The sequence below is a fragment of the Triticum dicoccoides genome, chromosome 3B (genome assembly GCF_002162155.2).
Source record: "Triticum dicoccoides isolate Atlit2015 ecotype Zavitan chromosome 3B, WEW_v2.0, whole genome shotgun sequence".
Lineage (NCBI taxonomy): Eukaryota > Viridiplantae > Streptophyta > Magnoliopsida > Poales > Poaceae > Triticum > Triticum dicoccoides.
The window spans coordinates 98393989-98403531 of NC_041385.1; positions in this window are offsets into that span (position 1 = coordinate 98393989).

A 9543-nucleotide genomic window follows, 5' to 3' on the forward strand; every position below is an offset into this window, starting at 1 on the left:
TTTTTGCCCAGAAGCACTTCCTTGCGTGCGAAGATGTAGCTAGTGGGTCCCAGCAGTCAGGGGGAAACATTTTTTTCACGAAATACGGTGGCCCGTCCGGTGGGTCCCCGTTGTCAGGTGGAGGAATAATTATTTTACGCGTAATAAGGAGGCACTTCCTTGCTGCGGCCGTGGACCCAGCTGTCAGTCTCTCCACGTACAGTCCATGTCTGATGGAAGCCATTCCTTGACCACGTTGCCACGCCGCGTCGAGAGCAACAGGGCGATGGACGATGGCGAGGCCTAGGAAGGGGATAACACGGAGCCGGGGAAGATGCGGCAGTGGATGCCCACGCGTAGAGGAGTACGAGGGTTCACTAGTTCATTGCAGTGTGAGGCTGCCGTCGCCGCAGAATAACAGGGGGTGTGGGTGAGTAGAGGGATGGCCTGGACAGCGGTGGGAGTAGTAGGGGGCGGTGAGGCCTCCGCCGGTGCTGGTTTGGGCGGCTGGAGCAAGAAGACCAGAGGTTGAAGAAGCACTACGGCCGTTGGATGGACATCGTACGGTCACTGGAGCTAGAATCATGCATATTGACTAAGTTGACAAAGCCCTCCATCCCCATCAACTTACTAGGCCCACAAGTCAGCCTGCCAATATACTGCGTCCCAGCTAACAAGGGGAGTATTCATTTTTTGTGCGTAATAAGGAGACACTTCCTTGCGTGCAAAGATATAGGTGGTGGGTCCGAGCTGTCAGCGGCGATAACGTTTTTTCGCGAAATACAGAGGCCCTTTCGGTGGGTCCCTGATGTCAGGTGGAGGAATCATTATTTTGCGCGTAATAAGGAGGCATTTCCTTGCGTGCGGCCATGGACCCAGCTGTTGGCCTCTCCACGTACAGTCCACCTCAGATGCATGTCGGTCGTTGACCACGTTAACCAGGCCACGTCGAGAGCACCAAGGCGATGGACGACGGTGAGGCCTAGGAAGGGAATGACACGGAGGCAGGGAAGACTCAGCAGTTGTTTCCCACGCGGAGAGGAGTACGACTGTACGAGGGTTTACTGGTTCGTCTGCCGTCGCCGGAGAATAACAGCAGGTGTGGGTGAGTAGAGGGATGGCTAGGCCAGCGATGGGAGTACGGTGGGGCGGTGAGGCCTGCGCGGCAGCACAGCCGACCGCGGGGAGGAGGGAGCAGGCAGTCCCGCCGGTGCTTGTTTGAGCGGCTGGAGCAGGAAGAGCAGATATTGAAGAAGCACGATGGCTGTTGGATGGACATCCAATAGTCACTGCTTGTGCGTCAGCCTTTTTTTTAGGAAAGCCTCAAATCTGTGGAAAACAACATACAACCCATCTGCCATTATTTCTAATAATTTACATCCCATTTGCTAATTCTTAAGGGTTTTTTTGGAGCCCATAATCTTTTTGTTAGCATTACAGCCCATATTGTGGCCACGGTTAAAAAATTATATGAAATTTTGCATATTTCGGTGCGGTCCGAACTGTTTTTAATCCCGAAATTTCGACTCACATTCAAACTGATTTTAAAAATAAATGTATATGAATATAAAATCCAACAAATTCTCCAGGCATAAAAATTAATGTAATTTAAAATCTGGAAATGAAAAAAAGATATTTGAAACTAATTGCAGGTTTGATGTGTTTTAAAAATGTACAGCCCATTTCTCATTACTGATAGGCCATTTTCTCGGCCAGCCGAATGAAGCTCTCCTCGTCTTGAAAGATTTGCAGCCCAACAGGCCTGACAAAGCGACTTACTTGGCGAATCACAAAAAAACTGGGCTGTGGTCTTGGACCCAACTGTCAGCCTCTCCACGTACAGTACTCTTCCGATGGAAGTCAGTCATTGACCACATTGACCACGCCGCACTAACAGCACCACGGTGGTGGACGATGGCAAGGCCTAGGAAGGGGACGACGCAGAGCCGGGGAAGATGCGGCAGTGGATGCCCATTCGGAGAGGAGCACGAGGGTTCACTGGTTCGGCTGTGGTGTGAGGCTGCCATCACCGCAGAATAATAGGGGGAGTGGGTGAGTGGAGGGATGGCCTGGCCAGCGGTGGGAGTAGTATGGGGACGGTGAGGCCTCCGCGGTAGCACAACCGGCCACGTGAGGCAGGAGCATGCGGCACGACCGGCACTGCTTTGGGCTGCTGGGGCAAGAAGACCAGAGGTTGAAGAAGCACTACGGCCGTTGGATGGACATCGTTGACCATGCCGCGTCGAGAGCACCAGGGCGGTGAACGACGGCGAGGCCTACGAAGGGAATGACACGGAGCCGGGGAAGATACGATAGTGGCTGCCCACACGGTGGAGAGTATGAGGGTTGACTGGTTCGGCTGCCATCACCGGAAAATAACAGGAGGTGTGGATGAGTAGAGGGATAGACAGGCCAGGGATGTGAGTATGATGGGGCCGTGAGGCCTGGCTGGCATCACTGCCGGCCACGGGAGGCGGGAGCAGGCGGTTCCGACGGCGCTGGTTTGGGCGGCTGGGCAGGAAGATGCGAGACTGAAGAAGCACAATTACCGTTAGATTGACATCTAACTGTCTGACACTGGTAGAGTCGATTGTTGACTAAGTTTCTTTTTTGCGAAACCTTGTGTACGCATGAACTTGGTAGGCCCACAAGTGAGCCTCCAAATTTGTGGCAGACAACATAAACCCCATTTGCTATTTTTTATAATTTGCAACCATTTGCTAATTCTTAAGTAATTTATTACATCCCATTTTCTGCCTAGGACCACGGTCAAAAAGTTCAACCTTATTTTGCATATTTCGGTGTAGTCCGAACTGTTGTAATCCCGAAATGATAATTTTATTAAGAACTTATTGATTTACCAAAAAATCGTTTTGTTTTTGTGAGCAAATAAGACATGGGACAATTGAGTTGGTTTAAGAGAAAACCAGTGGTAAAAAAATCAGCGTTGGGTGGGAAAAAACAACAAAAATAAGGATGCAAATATGAAAAGGGAATTTCTTGTGTTTTCAATATAATGATACATGTATATGAACTAGTAAAACTATAGGTAGAGATGAGAAAATGGATGTAGGACATGCGTTTTAAGAGGAAAATAGAACTGGGCTGTGTGTTTGATTCAGTAAAAAAAACTGCCTGCGAATGTTGTAAGACAAAATATAACTAACACTGGCGGGCCAGAGGCCAGTAGATACCTGCTGGATCTTTGTGCCCCGTTGTCGTCATGGGCTGGGCCTGTTAAAAACAAAACCAACCCTGGGTAGTCTGCAGCCCGGTTGAAACTTGCTCGACCTGAAAAAACAATATACGTGCTCAATAAACGAGAGAATTCTGCAAGTACAGACTGATAACTGGGATGCAGCACAGATATTGTTTTTTTATCGTGATAATAAGTGCATGCACTTGTTTCAAAAAAATTGGACAACTGGGAATTCAAACGGGGGGTGCTTATGCTACCCATCAAATAAAAATCAGGTGCCTGAAAATTCGTTTTGAAACAAATGATTCAGCTTTTTATCCACGCCGACCCTCGGCATGATGGTTGGAAGCAAATGGAAGTTCATACCAAAAGATCGTTAACAACAATACCAACTTCCGGACGACAAGGTAGTACAACTACGAATACCTAACTAGCTTATAATCTTTTTACTCCTGGCCCTAGTATTCGTGTGGTAGAAAATCTTGCAGAGGACCAGTTCCCGCTCCTTCTCTTGCTCCAGGTCCCCGAGGTGGTACTGGAGCATCACCCAGTTGGTCCTCTGCTGGTCGAAGTTCTTGTTGGTGTGCAGCACTAGAACCTTTTTTGCTGCACGTCTGCCGGCCGTTGACCATCACCGGCAAGGTATTGCCGGTCTTGTGCCACATCGCGTGCATGCCGCACTCCGACTGTATCTTGCGACACGTCCACGTGCCACTTTTGAATGCCCTAGAATTGCGCTAGAAGAATTGCTTCCTTAGGCCACTCAGTGTGATACCTGCAGTATTGTGGAATACAGGTTTTAGTGTACGTAGTTGGCATTTTCATAACATCTTTGGCATGTTGCAGTCACTTGTTTCACTTTTATTAACTGTCAAATTGTAATTGCTTCACCAGGTCTGCGTCTAAAAAGAAAAATAGAGCTATAAACAAAGGAATATGTTTGTGCAAGTAGACGGACGATCGGTGTCTTACCTGGAAGTTTCTCAGGTTGGGTGTAGCATATGTTGTGCCCGTTGTCGATGGTTGGTATGAACAAATCGATGAAAGACTGAAATCTCGCGCTGTCAGCACTCTCTTTGGCCTCAAGGTGCTCAATCAGCTCCTGATCCGTGGGATCGAAGTTGATGCCATCCGGCAGCACCGGCCAATCCTTCTTTGACCTGCATCGGTAATTCTAGTTATATGGTACTCAATGTATGATCAATCGACTGTTTTAAGTGAATGATGAAAGATTTCGACAGATAAGTGGTACTCCAAATCTGAAGTCCAGAATACCCGAACATGCCGCCGGGATTCTTGTGTCACCTCACGCGCAGCATGTTGTCACGTCAATTCAATGTGTGGACATGATGAATAATTTGACCGACGTATACTAGTACTGCTACTGTACTACTTACTAGTTGTATTTCGTGTCACAATTTATACATAGGTTTAACTAACAAGTACGCACTTGAAACCTAACTGATATATATATATATATATATATATATATATATATGGCTTCTGCACAACATCTCCATCATCATTATCAGTACATCCTACGCAGGTGAGTTAGGATGCACTTGATCTCAGGAAGGTATCTATCCTTCAAACCAGAGGAGTGCTTCAAACTAACAATAGTACATAATATCCAACAAAAGAGTGTCGTGCTACAGCAGCAGAATATTGGCTCAGTCTATATATCAGCACGAATCAAGTTGTGCATATTTGATGTTGGCATGAACCACATCGCCGCATGTTGGGTTTTGGAAGCCATCCATCGCATGGAAGCTTTATGCCTTTCATACACTGAAGATTACCTGGCAACAAGATGTGTCAACGAATGTCTGGATATGGTGATTCATGAAACCCATGGTATGATGTGTAAACACAGCCCCCCCCCCTCGTGAATGGAAGTTTCATAGCACAGTAATCATCGCCGGTGATATGATCGATGATTGGTTGGATGATCGGATAATTGAGCCCGAGGAACAAGGAGTGGTTGCCGAGGCTGTAAACCCGCCTCCAGTTGAATACGCCTGGCCCAACGGAGCTGTGATCTTTCTCGAACACGAAGCAGCCATAGCCATCAATGTCAGAAATGCCCCATGCGTTGTACTGCATGTTGTTTGATGTAATGGTTTCTTCAATTTGGTACGTGCGAATGAGCATCAAATTACCGCCGTCAGCTGAACGAGCGATAAACAACCACCCATTAGCTGGTATGATTCCAGGTCCTGGAATCATGAAGGCCAGCGCATTTGCGTCTGCTGCAACAATTCAAATTGGAGACCAAAAGGACAAAAATAAGCAATCATGTTCAGAGTATGTGTGGAATTAAGATTATTATAACAGTGACACATATCATAGACAGAGAATTGCAATGCCGTGGTCATAATCATACCCCAAATTAAAAAAATAAGCCAATGGCTTTCATATTCTAGCAACATGTCATGGTTCAAACATCATGTAACAATGAGAGGAAAACAGTTATGACAGCGCCTACTCATATTCTACCATAGCACTTACTACTACTGTTCTCATATCAACTCTAAGCAATAACATGCGTTGTTATAAAAATCTTGTAAACGAGAGTAACATATAGCAATCATGATGTTATGCTGATAATATGTATTCTAACAATCATTAGATGCCAATTGTTCTCATATCAACTCTAACAATAACATGTGTGGTCATAAAAATCTAGGAAATGAGAGGAACACATAGCAATGATGTGGTTATAGACATGCTATGCATTCTAAATTTGTAACAAATGAACATGCGTCGTATTCATAAGGTAAAGATGAGATGAGATAGAACAATTAGACGACGATAGACTCCACCAGTATAGGCAGCCAATCTATGCGTCAATCGCGTAAATGATGCCATTGTGCACTATGGCATCAGACAAAAATGTTGCCTCAACAGGATTAATGATGAGCCATAACCATGTATGGCGACCGGATTCCAGATAGACTAATCCCATGTTGAACAAGGCAATGAGCTTGTAATCCATGTAGTCTTCTGATGGTGTGGGCACTTCGCAGATTACAACTTTCTGCAAACACAGGTCGAGCCAAAAGCTTGACGCGTCTCGTGCGTAGTAGGCAGGAGTGTCCGGCGGGCCGCGAGGCTCGATGTCGGTGGTATCCAACGATGGAAGGGTGATCTCTCACTGGGTGTAGATATCCACGAGACGCCATGGACTATCGGTGTGGTGGATGACGATGATCCAGTTGGCCTTCATGCCCGCCCAGTAGTGGACGCGCATGAAGGACAGGTGGACGGGTAGTGGTAGCATGTCAAGGGGCACAACGGAAACCTCCATAGGATCATCAAGTCGGTGTCTGGGCCACCTGCGAGGATCGGGCATCAGCAAGTAGGGTGTCTTGAAAAGAGCCGGCCGGTTGCAGACGAGTAGACGGTACAAAGACACCGAGCATGCGGCCAGACGGACGGTGCTGAGTAGGTCCATACAACTACAGATCTGCTCGAAGAGAACATCAGGGAGGGAATTCCAATCGCGGCTCTGCGTGTCAGTCGGTTCTGCCATTGGGGTTTTCGGTGCCTGCGAGCCAGCGGGGAAGTGGATTCGGGAGGGCGAGCGAAGAAGCTTCTCCTCGTGTGGCCGAGCAGTGAGCGGGGGGATATGGACGCGCGAGCTATCAAGGAAGATGGCACGGGCGGGCGAGCAGTGAGCGGGGGTAAATGGTGTGCGGCCGTCGATGGGGAAGATAGGAGGAGGAAGAGTGGAAGACGGGGAAGAAAGTGCATTAAATCTCAATTCTACTAGTACTACTACCAGGATATACTGTCCTTCGGAGTGTAAATAGTTTCACGGATGACATGTGGGTCTACCACAAGAGGGCCCATATGTCAGTTAATGGAGGACAAAGGTGCGTAGGCGTATTTCCGGAAGCGTGCTCTACTGGCAAACATGATGACAGTACTGGGTAAGGCTGATTTAGTAACAACAACACGCTGGTTTAGCTTATTAATTACGTGTCCCATCTGTTGCAGCGTGTATTGTCACTTCACTGCGAAGACTAGTTGAATAGTTCTCTCTAACCGAGATGGGGAATAATGGATCGCGAGGACTTCCTTTCTACAGTATCCCTATGCCTCTACACTCACTTCACTCATTTTGCTCCGTACCTAGTCACTTGTTGAAATCTGTAGAAAGACAAAAATACTCCGTATTTGGGAATAGAGGGAGGCTTTTACACCGTACTATTTGGGAACAGAGGGAGTATCACCATATGGAGGGAACAGAGGAAGCTTGAAATATGAACATGTCAATGGCAGGGACTAAGCCCCATGCATGCATGTATGCATGCAACATGCAACACTCACACGTACACATGGACGCACGCAACACTCACGCACCCATGCGGCACACAGCACACGACGCAACACACACAGCTCATGCTCAAGTGCTCAACCTACTCCCTACGTCCGTGAAAGACTGTACATTTAGAGATTTACACATTGACCAGGGCATAATTAACACCCAAAAGTAGAAGACTTATGTGTGCATGAGACTATTGAGATAACAAGATTAAATGAAGGCCGTTGCATGCTGTAATTAAGGATAGACATGTAGCCTATACCTACAGCACAAGTTGGTGCATTAGTCAATCAATATCAATTTAGATTAAAGGCTAAATGCATTGGAAGTGTAGATGTACATTATGTACCACACTCTTTGTTTTGTAGCTGATGTACACTCTTTGTTGGAAGATCGAGGGAGGACACATGCATGCACTCACATACACAGCCAGGGCGGTTCGCGCGCAAGGGTTGGACTCGTGTCGCATTTGCATAAAGTTTTGTTTAACTGATTTCTTTGCTCTGCCAACTGACAGGTGGGACCCAGAAACCAGGTGACAATTTAACTCATAAAAAAAGTGCCACGTCGACTATGTGGCCGGTCAGTAGGGTGCAATACGGTGCTCTACGATGAGCTATTGATCGTATAATTGCCGCAAAACTATATATAATAACCATAAAGAGCGTATTGTTACATACATTGACTGCCAGTGTATTTTTCTCGTTTCAAATTAAGCCATATTAATCGTAAAGGACGCAGTATGGACTACTACTACTAGTACTCCTTTGATGTGTCCCGTCAACTCGCCGAACGAGAAGAAGCTTGCTTACTACGCCTCTCCCTCGCCCACGCGCGCGGTGGTTCGCAGGACGAGGAGAGGGTTTTGACTACAGCGCCCTCTCCCTCTCCCTCCCTCTCCCTCTCCCTCGCCCTCGCCCTCTCCCTAGCGGTGGACGTGCAGCAGTTCAATCGGTGTCAGATTGCCAGAAGCATATTGTACTATAGTATCACCATTGTTGAACTTTTCGGAGAGGCGAAGAGCCAAGTGCAAGGTTCACACGAGTACGAACAGTTGAACCTCCCGAAGAGTCAAAGAGCCAAGCGCAAGGTTTTATAGGAGTTTTCGTCCTAGTAGGAGTGTACTACAACTATAGCGAACGATGCTACTGTATGATGCCGCCACGTCACATATATCCAAAGCTGTGCCACCTTTTTTTCTCAAAGAGCGTGTTGGAGCCCGTGCAACAACCACACAATTTGCACGTACACGTAACACATTTACTAGTAATAAATTCTAAAGGACAAATGCCAGTATGCCACACAAGTTCATGTCCAATTCATGTGATAAATTTATGCACGACTAGTCTACATATATTCACAGCGCTACCATTCACAATTACCGTACTCCACTTACACGTTATAGATGGGCTACATGCATGTCCTCCTCCAGGTTCTAGTCCCAGGTGTTCTTCATGGATGGCATGATCCATAGCGGTGGGCAACGAGAATCATTGTCGCAGCTTTCTAGTCCAGTTCCACACGATGGAGACTCATCCAAGCTGAAGCGGCATAAATCAGGGATAGCGTGTCCCAGCATGTCGTTCATCCGGCGGTGCGCAATGAAGACACAACCATGCTTCCTAAACGGCAGGCCTTCCCTGTCGTGCACGGAAGGTGGCATCCGCTTCACAATGGGGTAGTTGTCCCCGATGAAAAGCGGGTACTCTCCAAAAGTATTCCTCGGCACCCATGTAGCATCACGGGGCTCGAACTCGGCGCCGTTCATCTGGTACACGCGGCATCCCAGATCTAGACACATGGTGACGTACATAGTCAAGGTCCATGCATAATAATGTTGTGCTCAAATATGGCGGTCAGTAATACTGTGCAACAAATAGTACTACTCCGGTAAAGAGGAAGTAAAATAACCGGCTTATTATATATAGCCACTCTTGGCTACATGGATGAGATAGTAAGACATGGAAAAACAAAAATGGTGGCAGCTAGTGGGTTCAAGTCTTCAAGGGCCTAGATAGCTATACACGTCCTCCAAGGT